At 45.4% G+C, this 15,204-nt stretch overlaps 2 pseudogenes; one reads left to right on the plus strand and one right to left on the minus strand.

Annotated features, from left to right (window-relative positions):
- The first annotated feature begins 4,138 nt into the window (after positions 1 to 4,138).
- On the plus strand, positions 4,139 to 5,120 carry LOC106979857 (melanoma-associated antigen B16-like; annotated as a pseudogene).
- A 5,889-nt stretch (positions 5,121 to 11,009) lies between these two features.
- Positions 11,010 to 11,991, minus strand: LOC106979858 (melanoma-associated antigen B16-like; annotated as a pseudogene).
- Between the last annotated feature and the right edge of the window lie 3,213 nt (positions 11,992 to 15,204).

The following is a 15,204-nucleotide window of genomic DNA, read 5'->3' on the forward strand; positions in this document are numbered from 1 at the left end:
TAAGAAATGGAGAAATTAAATCTAATTTATGCTAATAATAGAGTCCATGAGAGTAGATAAAAGGAATCAAATGCAGGCACCAAAGGTGGATTGTCTTACTCTCATATTCATCTCAGAAAAGAAATGTAAATAAACAAATTCATAGGGTTTTAAAATGATTCCATAGCAAGGTGGATTAGGTGACGAAATCATTTTACTCAGACAGCACAGCAGTAAAATCGTAAACTCTCAAAGTGCAAATGGTAAATCCCTCACTGGATCTTGCCTGGGGGCCTTTGGACATCAGTATAGGTTATCCTGTTTCATATGTGCTTTCCAATACATTAGTGAGTATCTCATCACTGTGATCAATAAAGCTTTGTGGACTGACCCTGAAGATCAAAAACTGAAAATACAGAGTTAAGTCTATAAAAAAAATAGAAAGGTACAGTATACAGTTGAGCAGTACTCAGCCTTTTGTTTATCACATTTCTCGTGGCCCATGTAAAGGATGGCCTAATAACCCTTATGTGCAGTTCCTAGCACACTAACTGTATATCTCAACACTCTTTCCATTCATGAAAATATCTGAAGACAAATATGAACAAGAGTTTTAATTGTAGACATAGCCATCTATTTTACTTTTTAAATAAAAGGAAAAAATGGCATATATATATATATATATATATATATATATATATATATATATAAAGCCAGCTTATACAGTCTAGAAATAGAGACAACATATAGAATGCCATCAAGAACATCTTCAATTTTCAAATACCAATAAAATAATACTATCTGGTTTTCCAAACTTTAGGGCCACTCTACTGATAAGGAACACTACTCAAGATGGATTATTAACTGAATGAAAAAGCAAACAGCAAAACCATACTTACTTTATTGTTATAGTTATGTAATTTACATAAATTTGATTTATGTAAATCAAATGCACAATTATATCCATACAAAATGTATTCTTAATAAGGTTATATGGTGGTGCAGGTAGCAGAGAGGATTGAAAAGGCAAGAGAGAATTGTTTTGACTGTCATGTTTGAAACGTTTGCAGTGAGAACATAGTCATAGAACACAACTTTAGTATTTTAACTCTGATCAATAACAAATCGTTTCAAAAACACTTCAACACTTTTCTACGTTCATATGTGTCTATTCGAGGCTCCCTGTAGAAAATAAGTCTTTTAGAACAGAAGGCTCCCAACTGTCTGGGAAAGGACTCCTTGGGAAAGTGTGTGTTTTTTAAGTGCTGTGCTGAAGCTTCACCACTTAGTGTCTAGCCTGGAACTTGGACTCAACCTCTAGGAGAGTCAGTGGGGCAAATGCAGATTGGCAAGGAGGTGGCATTGCTTAGGAAGTAATTAATCAAAAAGACTGGAGCCAAGGTATCGACCCTAAGTGAGGACTAGAGGAACCACTTGCTACAGAAGAGAAGGACTGCATAAAGCTCCGTCCCTGCTGTCAGCCCTGGTAGACCCTCGGCAGAGGTGTCTAGAAATGGCATCCCCTGACTTTGGCCTCAGTATTCTAAAAGCAACGAAGGCCATGAGTTAAGGGGGTGTGGTCTTAGGTCAGTAGAGGGAAGAGTTCCAGGTTGAGACTCAGGGCACCCCTGAGTCCAGAATGGAAGTTGCTCTAAGAGTTCCACCATGTTGGCAATAGGAAGCTCCAGAATAACTATCAGAGGCTCCCTCTGACTCCAGCCTCTTGGGAATCTGACAGTGGTGAGGGTCTGGGTGTATGGGGGCACAACCTCAGTTCGGTGGAGGGAGGAATCACTGGGCCTGAAGGGATTCCAGGTGCAGACACTGAATGAGGTTAATTACCCAGAATATAAGGAGCCCCACAGAACCTTATTCCTGCTGTCCTCCTGGGGAGGACCCTGGCACCATGGGGGAGTGAGCAGAGGAGGGGACCAGGAGAAGGAGTGGAAGGCAAGTCTCCTAATTTCCACTTTCAATATGGCTGGTGAAGGCCAATACTTAAAGGCATGGCCTCTATCAACAGAAGAAGTCCGAAGACTGGTCAAGTGTCAATCCGAGGACACTGAATGAGGAAACCAACACCACCAGAATAGGGGGGCCCCACTGAGTAAAGCTCTGTCCCTTTTGTCATCCCAGGAAACTCCTTGAGTAACTGTCAGCCTGAGGCACCCAATGACTGGGGCCTCAGGAATCTGAGGGTGTGAGAGCCTTTGTCTGAGGGGTATGGCCACAAGTCAACAGAGGGACGACTAAGGACTGAGGGGATCCTTCTGCCAGCATGGAGGGGCCACTTAGAGGTCTACTGTCAGCCGTGGGTGGGTCGAGGCTGAGTTGGGAGTAGGGAGAGGGCAGGCCTGGAAGTCCTTTCCCTTTGCTTTTCCTCAGGAGTCTGAGTGCAGCCTTCAGTCAAGAGAGGAGTTGTCCTAGCCTCTACCACATTTAAGGTAAGATGCTGAGTGAAGACTGAATGAACATCCACTCCACACTGGAAAGGACTGTACAGACCCTGAACCCTATTGGCACCCCGGGAGGTGTTGGGCAGGAGTAGCTGTAATTGGCATCCAATGACTCTGCTTTCAGAATCTAAGGGTGGTAAGTACTTTGTTCTGAGGGAGGTCTCAGCAGAGGCAGAAATGGCAGGCCTGCCAACTCTCGCCATAAGGCTCTGAGTGGAGACTGATGCAACTACCCACCTCACAACAGAGGGATCCCCTAGATAAGAGCCCAGTCCCCACCATGAGCTCTGGGAGGCCCTAGAATAGCTGTAAGACTGAGTTGCCCCCCCGACTTCTACTTTGAATTTACAGGGAGGGGAGGTCTGTTCTGAGGAAGGCAGCCTCAGGTGAGCAGAGGGAGGAGTCCCAGACCCTGCCAGGAGTCAAGGTAAAATGCTGAATAAGGAATAAGGAGGTCTTTCCACCAGAATAGAGAAGGCCCCTCAGAACTGATGTCTGCCCTGGGAAGAGGATGGAGTGGCCAGGAGTGACTTCCCCTGACTTTTGCCTAGAGAGTGTGAGGGTGGTGAGGACATTGTTTGAGAGGTGCGGCCTCAAGTAAACATAAAAGGGAATCCCAGACCCCCTGCTAGGAATCTAAGTAAGATACTGAGTAAGGACTAGGAGGAATCAGACACTTCAGAATAGCACAGGCCCTACCGAGCCCTGTTTATGTTGTCACACTGGGTAGGCCCTGCAACAGTTGTTGGACTTTGGTGTTTTCTGACTTTGGCTTTAGGAGTCTGAGGGCTGTTGTCTCAGATTAGCAGACTAAGTATCTTGGTCTCTGTCAAGGTCAAATTTATGACCTTGAGGTAGAGGGTACCACACATGCCAGAACAACAGAGCCCCCGAGGCACCTGGGTGGCTCAGTCGGTTAAGAATCGAACTGTCGATTTCAGCTAAGGTCATGATCTCGCACTTCATGAGTTCTAGCCCCGCAGTGGACTCTTGACTGCCAGTGCAGAGCCTGTTTGGGATGCTCTCTGTACCTCTCTCTCTCTTTCTCAAAATAAATAAAACATTAAAAAAAAGAACAATAGAGCCCCAACAGACAGCTGGCTTCCTCGAGCAATTCTGGGAGGCCCAGGAAGGTGTAGCTTAATGAGGCACCCCGTTACTTCTTTTCCCGCATTATCTGTCATTCCTGTGACTTTGCTGGCTGAGAGGTTCTGAGAAGAGCTGCGAATCAGAAGCAGGCCCTTTCTTTTAACTCAAATGACTCAAGGAGACTAAGGTCTCCTTCTGAGGTGATAACCCTTGGGTCTATAGATAGAGTCCCAGATACTCCCTGGGGTCACACTGAGGATTTTAATGAAAGACAGAAGGGACTACTCACTCTAAAAGAGAAAAGATCCCACAGAGCCTAAGATCCACAGAGCCTAATGGATCCTACCTGTCCTGTTGTCAGCTGTGGGAAACCTTGGCTGTGTCAGCTGGCTGCACCCTGAGGAGCTTTCTCACTCCCTCTTCCAGCTTCTTACATGACAGCACAGGAGATCTGTGAGGCTCTAGAGTACTGTTCGCAGGGAAGGTGGAGGCACTGTTCATCAGAGCTGCCACAGTTGAGTTTACCAGATGAGGCCACTCACATCCTCCCTTTACTCCTAGGTTATGGTCCCCCATCATCCACCCTCCTGCCTGCTCCACCGACAAGAGTGAGGATGTCTCGGGATCAGGAAATTCCATGTTGCACACAGGAACAACACTATGCCCACAATGAGATCCAGGGCCTTGAGGCCACACAGGTCTCCAAGGATGTGGAGGGGACCTCTCCCTCACCCTGTCCTCTTATGCCTGGCAATATGGAGGAAGCTCTGGCTGCTAGAATACCCAGTACTCCCCAGAGTCCTCAGAGTGCCTACTCATCTTACATTGTCATCACACCCACCTCGCCAAGCAAATCAGATGAGAGCTCCACCAGCCAAGAAAAGGAAGATAGTTCAGCTTCTTCATCAAAGGCCCTGTCAGACACTGAGAACTTGCCTGTAGACCCTCTAGATGAGAAGGTGACTTTGTTGGTGCAGTTCCTGCTGCACAAGTATCAAATGAAAGAGCCCATCAAAAAGGCACACATGACTGATGTTGTCATCAAAGAGTGCAAGGACAACTTCCTTGAGATCCTCAGGAGAGCCTCTGAGCACATGGAGCTGGTCTTTGGTGCTGATGTGAAGAAGGTGGACCCCACCAGCCACAGTTATGCCCTTGTCAACAAACTAGGACTTGCTTATGATTTGAGGCTCTGGGGTGAAGAGAGCATGCCCAAGACCAGCCTCCTGATAACTATCCTCAGTGTGATCTTCATGAAGGGCAATTGTGCCACTGAGGAGACCTGAGAAGTGCTGAATATGAGAGACCTATATTCTGGGAGGAAACACTCCATTTTTGGGGAGCCCAGGAAGTTCATCACCAAAGATTTGGTGCAAGAAAAGTACTTGGAGTACCACCAGGTACCCAACAGTGATCCTCCATGCTAAGAATTCCTTTGGGGCCACAGAGCCCACAGTGAAACCAGCAACATGAAATTGCTGGAGTTTTTAACCAAGATCCATGAGTCTGACCCCAGGTGCTTCCCATTCCATTATGAGGAGGCTTTGAGAGATGAAGCAGAGAGAGCCTGAACTGGAGGCACAAACAGGGCCAGCACTACTGCCACCGAGAGGGTTCATTCCAGTGCCAGATCCAGCAGCGTCTCCCATCCCTAGTGAAGTCAGAAGCAGTTTCTTCACTTTGTCATTACAATTAACAATTAGTCTTCTAAGTAGTGGAGGGCTGGGGTGTGGCTATAGGAAACACAATGTATAACGTCTCTGTGTCCCTCTTCTATATGGCTAACATGGAGGTTTATCTTCTTCATGGTAGGGAGAGTTCATTTTCAAATGTTGTTCCCTTTAATGTAGCATTTTATCAGCTCCAGGATCTAAGTTTATGAATGACACTGGTCATACATTTATTGCCATTTATGAAATTTAAGAATACTAGTTTTGTTTGTTTGTAAAACAAATTTGTAAAACTGACCATCTTATTTTGTGATCTGGAAAAGATAAATGATATTCAAATAGGCATTTCTTTGGAACTATCAAAGAACTCAGCAGTAAAATAATTGGGGTCAAGATGGTCAATTCTTAGCTTTCCTTAACCCTTTTAATCTCCCATTCTGTAAAATTTAGTGACACATACACGCATTTACTTAGATTACATAAGAATACATGAGAGAAGGGCATGGCTGTCTCAGTCAGGTGAGTGTCCAACTCTTGATTTTGGCTCAGGTCATGATCCCAGGGTCGTGGGATTAAGTCCTGCATTGGGCTCCATGCTGAGCATGGAGCCTGCTTAAGATTCTCTCACTCTCTCTCTCTTCTCTGCCCCTCTCCCAAACTCACTCTATCTCTCTCTCAAATTAAAAAAAAAATGTATGAGAAATAAATCTTAATAAATTACATTCCATGTGCACAGGCTTATTTTTTCCCCAAATATTAGTTCATCCATCTGCATTTTGGAAAGCACTGTGTTAGTAGTGGGGATGCCAGGATAAACAAGACTCACTGCCTGCCCATATAATTTTAGATGCTAGGATCAACAATCATGTAAAGACAATGGTAGGTATCCTTTAATACCAAAAGAAAAAGTAAAAGGGAATGAAGAGTTGGGGGGTCCATATGAAGGCAGTCAAGTAAAATGTCCCAAGACAAGACAGGCTGTGACCTTGGGAAACAGCAAGTCTTTCACTGGGAGATAATTGTAAATTAAGCTGTAATACATGAGCTGAGGCTATGAGAGTGGTGACCAGGGGTCAGATCCTCAGATGGTATGTCTCACAGTTCAGAGATTAAAGCCTAGGATGGAAAACTATTCTTAGCGGCTTCTTTGGGATTATGGGTTAACCAGATCCCACCTGGAACAAAAATGGAAGATACCCTGCAACCTTATCCAAGTGCAGTTGAACACAATGCACAAACTAGGTGTTTCATCAACACCATCTTCAAGGAGTTTGTGAGAAATAAGGGTGATACTTCCTTGAGGTGAGATACCCAAAAGCCACAGGGCTGGAACTCTGCCCTGAGCTTGCAGATCCAGAGCCTATACTATTCATTGAATAAGTTATGTTCAGTATAGTTTGGCAAGCTCTAAGCAAGACCTAGATTTTTGGAGGAGGTAAGTAAATGAAGATAGGGATGGGTTATTGGAAGGGCAACTGGAAAGGAGGGAAGGAGTTCGTCCTTGACACAAATTCTAGGAATTCTGAGTTGCATTCAGTTGAGAAATACTCTCCCAAGCCCAGATTAAATAATCTATCCTCTACTGGGTTAGATTTACCAAGGTTTTTTTGTTAAGCAGCCATTTGGACTGGTTTGGTATGCCGTGTCCTACAGCACTGCATATTCTCTGACATCTCCTGGGTAAACAAATCCCAGAGAGGAAGGCACCAATGTCTGGGGTCAAAATAATCATAGTAATAACTGCCAATCATCAAAGACCCAAGGCATACCACTCACTGTACCAGGGGCTTTATATATAATACATACTTTCTAACAGTCACACATACAACACAAGGCTTATCAAGCCCATTTCACAGATGAAGAACGTGAGACTTAGAAAGTTTGTGAATGTGCATAAATTCATAGGCTTAGAATGTACAGAGTTGGAACTAGACCTCCTGTTTGGATTCTTCTAAAGCCCATACTATTCTACTCCTCCCTAATGTTCTGTTAACTCATTTCTCTTATTACCCCATAACGCTTCTCCATTTAAAAAAAGGACCTTGTAGCCAAAGTATGAAAACCAGATAGATACAGAGAAGGAACGTGAAAATGAGAATCACACACCATTTGGGGGCTGTATGTGACATTCATTGACCCAAAGTGCTGCTGCCTCACCCCAGGGTTCCTTGAGAGCTGCCTCTGCTCAGTAACTGGCACACGTGTACAGTCCCAACACTTGCCCACATTATGGTGCCCATCCCCTGAGTCTTTCCCAGTTGCCCTCCTGTCCAACTCTGGAAACCGACCTGCTGGCCGGCTCTTCAGTATATCCTCCTCTGGACACTGTACCATGCTCCCAGTGGAACAGACTTTCCAGGATCACCTATCTGCCCCCTGACTCAGAGTATTCCAATTCCCTGCAGGTATCTCCTGGCTGACCTTCACCATGGGATCCCTCTGCTATACCCCCTTCTCTTTGAACGGTGAAATTTAGGTACATGGTCATTCCCTGACAGGCTTCTTCACCATACTCTCAAAGTGTTTTACAAGTAGGCTTGTGAGCTGAGTCTGAGTAGGCACAGAACATATTGATTCTTTGGATATAAATCTGAAATAAGAAAAGTTTTTGGAACCACCTTGATATGTGCAGTAGGATTTTAATGGGGTGTCATATTTGGGACTAGCCACTGAAAAGATATACCAATGAATGAGCATACCTCTGTGGTCAAAAACCAAAGCCTCACCCTTAAGGGATACATGGGGCAAGACCATGGAAATCACTGTGTAAGCAAACATCTATAAATCCTGACTCTAATTCCTCTCACCCTGGAAGTCCTAGGAGGCAGGAGGAATTGAGAAGGCAAGGATTGGTTCCTTGGCCTAATATGCTGTACTGATTAAAAAAGAAAAAAAAATAATGCATTATTCTTCTGATATCTGTAACTTGTGTAGTTTCCCCAGAAGGTAATCTTGGTTTTCAGTGTGCCTACTAGCACTATGCAGGTGTTCAGGCGCATTCAGTCAGGTGGTGTATAGTAGAGACTCCCAAGTTAAGATACTGACCATGCAGCAAAAAGAAGGAGCTAATTATCACCTGCTGAAATTATAGAGGTTTTTGCAAAGGGCAGTACAGAAATGTGCTGAGTGAACAAGGGTGAACCTTTCCTGTTGGGGGAGGTTACAGCGTTCTTTTATTTATTTATTTATTTATTCATTCATTCATTCATTCTTAAGTTTATTTATTTATTCTGAGAGAGAGAGTGACAGTACAAGTTGGGGAGGGGCAGAGAGAGGGGGAGAGAGAGAATCCCAAGCAGGACTACAAGGGCTAGCTACGGACATGTCTTGAAAGACAATCCAGATGGTGTTCCTAACTCAGACTGCCTTCTCATGCTTCCTGAATTTTTGGCACACAAGAGGTTGGTATCCTGGGTCTGTGTTTGCTGGCCTGTGTCACCACCAGATATTGCCTGGCACAGCAGATTGGGCCAAAGAGCAAATATTTGCAGAGTATGTGATAAGGTGATGGAGATGCCACACTTCCTTGTTACACTGACAGGGGATGATGGAGATATGTGGGGTCCAATGAGTGAAGCATGATGTACCATCCTGTTGCCAGCATCCCCATGTGCGAGATGAGGGTGTTAGGGGCAGTGAAAGAAACATCAGTGATAGCATTCTCAGTGATAGTTTCCCATGGGAATTCACAAGTTAGGTAAGCAGTTCTAACACTTTGGGTTTCTTCCCTGGTAGCCAGAGGCTCTACCTGGGATTATTTTGAATCAGTGAATGTTACCTCTAATACTTTGATTGATTGGTTGATTCATTCATTCATCTAGCAAGTATTTATTGAACATATACTGAGGGAAAACACTAAGTAAAGAAAACAAAATGAAATAGCAAGGCACCTGACTCAGGCTATGAATACAAGGATGGTGAGGAGGGGACAGATTTGAATTGTAGGATGTTAAGGACTATATGAAAGGGTAGGGGAAAGTCTATAATGATTCTGAGTTCTAAAGATGGCCTGTTGTTAGCTGAGATTGAGGATAAGTTTTGAGGAGCAAGAGCTGGTGGCAATTTCAGTTAGAGGTAGAGATGAGGCAGGGTGTAGTGGATCCATCAGCGTGTGCCATGTAGATGGTGAGCTTCTCCCAGCTGTCCAGGTGGAGATGTCCTGTGAGTCGTAGAAAACATGGAAATGGCTATCAGGAGAGGGTCCCTGCAGATTAGGTTCGGCTGGATCAAGAGAGGTCATGCAAGGCCATATAGGTGGAGGTAAAATCAAGTGTGGTGCATATGGTGGCCTATATTCTGTCTCCTCCCCAAAACTATTGGAAGCCAAAATTACACAAAACATAATAAATCCAGGAAGAGTTTAAAAGGAGAAAGTCCTCAAATCTACTAATTAGAGAAAACTTTCTTATGTTTCCTTAAGCTCTTTTTTCTAAGCATTTATCTGTGCTTTTGACTTTGTATTACCTATGCCTGTGTATTTGTGGCTTATAATATATATGAAGTTATAATGATTGTGTTCAACTGCACTTGGATAAGGTTGCAGGGTATCTTCCATTTTTGTTCCAGGTGGGATCTGGTTAACCCATAATCCCAAAGAAGCCGCTAAGAATAGTTTTCCATCCTAGGCTTTAATCTCTGAACTGTGAGACATACCATCTGAGGATCTGACCCCTGGTCACCACTCTCATAGCCTCAGCTCATGTATTACAGCTTAATTTACAATTATCTCCCAGTGAAAGACTTGCTGTTTCCCAAGGTCACAGCCTGTCTTGTCTTGGGACATTTTACTTGACTGCCTTCATATGGACCCCCCAACTCTTCATTCCCTTTTACTTTTTCTTTTGGTATTAAAGGATACCTACCATTGTCTTTACATGATTGTTGATCCTAGCATCTAAAATTATATGGGCAGGCAGTGAGTCTTGTTTATCCTGGCATCCCCACTACTAACACAGTGCTTTCCAAAATGCAGATGGATGAACTAATATTTGGGGAAAAAATAAGCCTGTGCACATGGAATGTAATTTATTAAGATTTATTTCTCATACATTTTTTTTTTAATTTGAGAGAGAGATAGAGTGAGTTTGGGAGAGGGGCAGAGAAGAGAGAGAGAGTGAGAGAATCTTAAGCAGGCTCCATGCTCAGCATGGAGCCCAATGCAGGACTTAATCCCACGACCCTGGGATCATGACCTGAGCCAAAATCAAGAGTTGGACACTCACCTGACTGAGACAGCCATGCCCTTCTCTCATGTATTCTTATGTAATCTAAGTAAATGCGTGTATGTGTCACTAAATTTTACAGAATGGGAGATTAAAAGGGTTAAGGAAAGCTAAGAATTGACCATCTTGACCCCAATTATTTTACTGCTGAGTTCTTTGATAGTTCCAAAGAAATGCCTATTTGAATATCATTTATCTTTTCCAGATCACAAAATAAGATGGTCAGTTTTACAAATTTGTTTTACAAACAAACAAAACTAGTATTCTTAAATTTCATAAATGGCAATAAATGTATGACCAGTGTCATTCATAAACTTAGATCCTGGAGCTGATAAAATGCTACATTAAAGGGAACAACATTTGAAAATGAACTCTCCCTACCATGAAGAAGATAAACCTCCATGTTAGCCATATAGAAGAGGGACACAGAGACGTTATACATTGTGTTTCCTATAGCCACACCCCAGCCCTCCACTACTTAGAAGACTAATTGTTAATTGTAATGACAAAGTGAAGAAACTGCTTCTGACTTCACTAGGGATGGGAGACGCTGCTGGATCTGGCACTGGAATGAACCCTCTCGGTGGCAGTAGTGCTGGCCCTGTTTGTGCCTCCAGTTCAGGCTCTCTCTGCTTCATCTCTCAAAGCCTCCTCATAATGGAATGGGAAGCACCTGGGGTCAGACTCATGGATCTTGGTTAAAAACTCCAGCAATTTCATGTTGCTGGTTTCACTGTGGGCTCTGTGGCCCCAAAGGAATTCTTAGCATGGAGGATCACTGTTGGGTACCTGGTGGTACTCCAAGTACTTTTCTTGCACCAAATCTTTGGTGATGAACTTCCTGGGCTCCCCAAAAATGGAGTGTTTCCTCCCAGAATATAGGTCTCTCATATTCAGCACTTCTCAGGTCTCCTCAGTGGCACAATTGCCCTTCATGAAGATCACACTGAGGATAGTTATCAGGAGGCTGGTCTTGGGCATGCTCTCTTCACCCCAGAGCCTCAAATCATAAGCAAGTCCTAGTTTGTTGACAAGGGCATAACTGTGGCTGGTGGGGTCCACCTTCTTCACATCAGCACCAAAGACCAGCTCCATGTGCTCAGAGGCTCTCCTGAGGATCTCAAGGAAGTTGTCCTTGCACTCTTTGATGACAACATCAGTCATGTGTGCCTTTTTGATGGGCTCTTTCATTTGATACTTGTGCAGCAGGAACTGCACCAACAAAGTCACCTTCTCATCTAGAGGGTCTACAGGCAAGTTCTCAGTGTCTGACAGGGCCTTTGATGAAGAAGCTGAACTATCTTCCTTTTCTTGGCTGGTGGAGCTCTCATCTGATTTGCTTGGCGAGGTGGGTGTGATGACAATGTAAGATGAGTAGGCACTCTGAGGACTCTGGGGAGTACTGGGTATTCTAGCAGCCAGAGCTTCCTCCATATTGCCAGGCATAAGAGGACAGGGTGAGGGAGAGGTCCCCTCCACATCCTTGGAGACCTGTGTGGCCTCAAGGCCCTGGATCTCATTGTGGGCATAGTGTTGTTCCTGTGTGCAACATGGAATTTCCTGATCCCGAGACATCCTCACTCTTGTCGGTGGAGCAGGCAGGAGGGTGGATGATGGGGGACCATAACCTAGGAGTAAAGGGAGGATGTGAGTGGCCTCATCTGGTAAACTCAACTGTGGCAGCTCTGATGAACAGTGCCTCCACCTTCCCTGCGAACAGTACTCTAGAGCCTCACAGATCTCCTGTGCTGTCATGTAAGAAGCTGGAAGAGGGAGTGAGAAAGCTCCTCAGGGTGCAGCCAGCTGACACAGCCAAGGTTTCCCACAGCTGACAACAGGACAGGTAGGATCCATTAGGCTCTGTGGATCTTAGGCTCTGTGGGATCTTTTCTCTTTTAGAGTGAGTAGTCCCTTCTGTCTTTCATTAAAATCCTCAGTGTGACCCCAGGGAGTATCTGGGACTCTATCTATAGACCCAAGGGTTATCACCTCAGAAGGAGACCTTAGTCTCCTTGAGTCATTTGAGTTAAAAGAAAGGGCCTGCTTCTGATTCGCAGCTCTTCTCAGAACCTCTCAGCCAGCAAAGTCACAGGAATGACAGATAATGCGGGAAAAGAAGTAACGGGGTGCCTCATTAAGCTACACCTTCCTGGGCCTCCCAGAATTGCTCGAGGAAGCCAGCTGTCTGTTGGGGCTCTATTGTTCTTTTTTTTAATGTTTTATTTATTTTGAGAAAGAGAGAGAGAGGTACAGAGAGCATCCCAAACAGGCTCTGCACTGGCAGTCAAGAGTCCACTGCGGGGCTAGAACTCATGAAGTGCGAGATCATGACCTTAGCTGAAATCGACAGTTCGATTCTTAACCGACTGAGCCACCCAGGTGCCTCGGGGGCTCTGTTGTTCTGGCATGTGTGGTACCCTCTACCTCAAGGTCATAAATTTGACCTTGACAGAGACCAAGATACTTAGTCTGCTAATCTGAGACAACAGCCCTCAGACTCCTAAAGCCAAAGTCAGAAAACACCAAAGTCCAACAACTGTTGCAGGGCCTACCCAGTGTGACAACATAAACAGGGCTCGGTAGGGCCTGTGCTATTCTGAAGTGTCTGATTCCTCCTAGTCCTTACTCAGTATCTTACTTAGATTCCTAGCAGGGGGTCTGGGATTCCCTTTTATGTTTACTTGAGGCCGCACCTCTCAAACAATGTCCTCACCACCCTCACACTCTCTAGGCAAAAGTCAGGGGAAGTCACTCCTGGCCACTCCATCCTCTTCCCAGGGCAGACATCAGTTCTGAGGGGCCTTCTCTATTCTGGTGGAAAGACCTCCTTATTCCTTATTCAGCATTTTACCTTGACTCCTGGCAGGGTCTGGGACTCCTCCCTCTGCTCACCTGAGGCTGCCTTCCTCAGAACAGACCTCCCCTCCCTGTAAATTCAAAGTAGAAGTCGGGGGGGCAACTCAGTCTTACAGCTATTCTAGGGCCTCCCAGAGCTCATGGTGGGGACTGGGCTCTTATCTAGGGGATCCCTCTGTTGTGAGGTGGGTAGTTGCATCAGTCTCCACTCAGAGCCTTATGGCGAGAGTTGGCAGGCCTGCCATTTCTGCCTCTGCTGAGACCTCCCTCAGAACAAAGTACTTACCACCCTTAGATTCTGAAAGCAGAGTCATTGGATGCCAATTACAGCTACTCCTGCCCAACACCTCCCGGGGTGCCAATAGGGTTCAGGGTCTGTACAGTCCTTTCCAGTGTGGAGTGGATGTTCATTCAGTCTTCACTCAGCATCTTACCTTAAATGTGGTAGAGGCTAGGACAACTCCTCTCTTGACTGAAGGCTGCACTCAGACTCCTGAGGAAAAGCAAAGGGAAAGGACTTCCAGGCCTGCCCTCTCCCTACTCCCAACTCAGCCTCGACCCACCCACGGCTGACAGTAGACCTCTAAGTGGCCCCTCCATGCTGGCAGAAGGATCCCCTCAGTCCTTAGTCGTCCCTCTGTTGACTTGTGGCCATACCCCTCAGACAAAGGCTCTCACACCCTCAGATTCCTGAGGCCCCAGTCATTGGGTGCCTCAGGCTGACAGTTACTCAAGGAGTTTCCTGGGATGACAAAAGGGACAGAGCTTTACTCAGTGGGGCCCCCCTATTCTGGTGGTGTTGGTTTCCTCATTCAGTGTCCTCGGATTGACACTTGACCAGTCTTCGGACTTCTTCTGTTGATAGAGGCCATGCCTTTAAGTATTGGCCTTCACCAGCCATATTGAAAGTGGAAATTAGGAGACTTGCCTTCCACTCCTTCTCCTGGTCCCCTCCTCTGCTCACTCCCCCATGGTGCCAGGGTCCTCCCCAGGAGGACAGCAGGAATAAGGTTCTGTGGGGCTCCTTATATTCTGGGTAATTAACCTCATTCAGTGTCTGCACCTGGAATCCCTTCAGGCCCAGTGATTCCTCCCTCCACCGAACTGAGGTTGTGCCCCCATACACCCAGACCCTCACCACTGTCAGATTCCCAAGAGGCTGGAGTCAGAGGGAGCCTCTGATAGTTATTCTGGAGCTTCCTATTGCCAACATGGTGGAACTCTTAGAGCAACTTCCATTCTGGACTCAGGGGTGCCCTGAGTCTCAACCTGGAACTCTTCCCTCTACTGACCTAAGACCACACCCCCTTAACTCATGGCCTTCGTTGCTTTTAGAATACTGAGGCCAAAGTCAGGGGATGCCATTTCTAGACACCTCTGCCGAGGGTCTACCAGGGCTGACAGCAGGGACGGAGCTTTATGCAGTCCTTCTCTTCTGTAGCAAGTGGTTCCTCTAGTCCTCACTTAGGGTCGATACCTTGGCTCCAGTCTTTTTGATTAATTACTTCCTAAGCAATGCCACCTCCTTGCCAATCTGCATTTGCCCCACTGACTCTCCTAGAGGTTGAGTCCAAGTTCCAGGCTAGACACTAAGTGGTGAAGCTTCAGCACAGCACTTAAAAAACACACACTTTCCCAAGGAGTCCTTTCCCAGACAGTTGGGAGCCTTCTGTTCTAAAAGACTTATTTTCTACAGGGAGCCTCGAATAGACACATATGAACGTAGAAAAGTGTTGAAGTGTTTTTGAAACGATTTGTTATTGATCAGAGTTAAAATACTAAAGTTGTGTTCTATGACTATGTTCTCACTGCAAACGTTTCAAACATGACAGTCAAAACAATTCTCTCTTGCCTTTTCAATCCTCTCTGCTACCTGCACCACCATATAACCTTATTAAGAATACATTTTGTATGGATATAATTGTGCATTTG

This window comes from Acinonyx jubatus, chromosome X (assembly GCF_027475565.1).
Source record: "Acinonyx jubatus isolate Ajub_Pintada_27869175 chromosome X, VMU_Ajub_asm_v1.0, whole genome shotgun sequence".
NCBI classification, from domain to species: Eukaryota; Metazoa; Chordata; class Mammalia; order Carnivora; family Felidae; genus Acinonyx; species Acinonyx jubatus.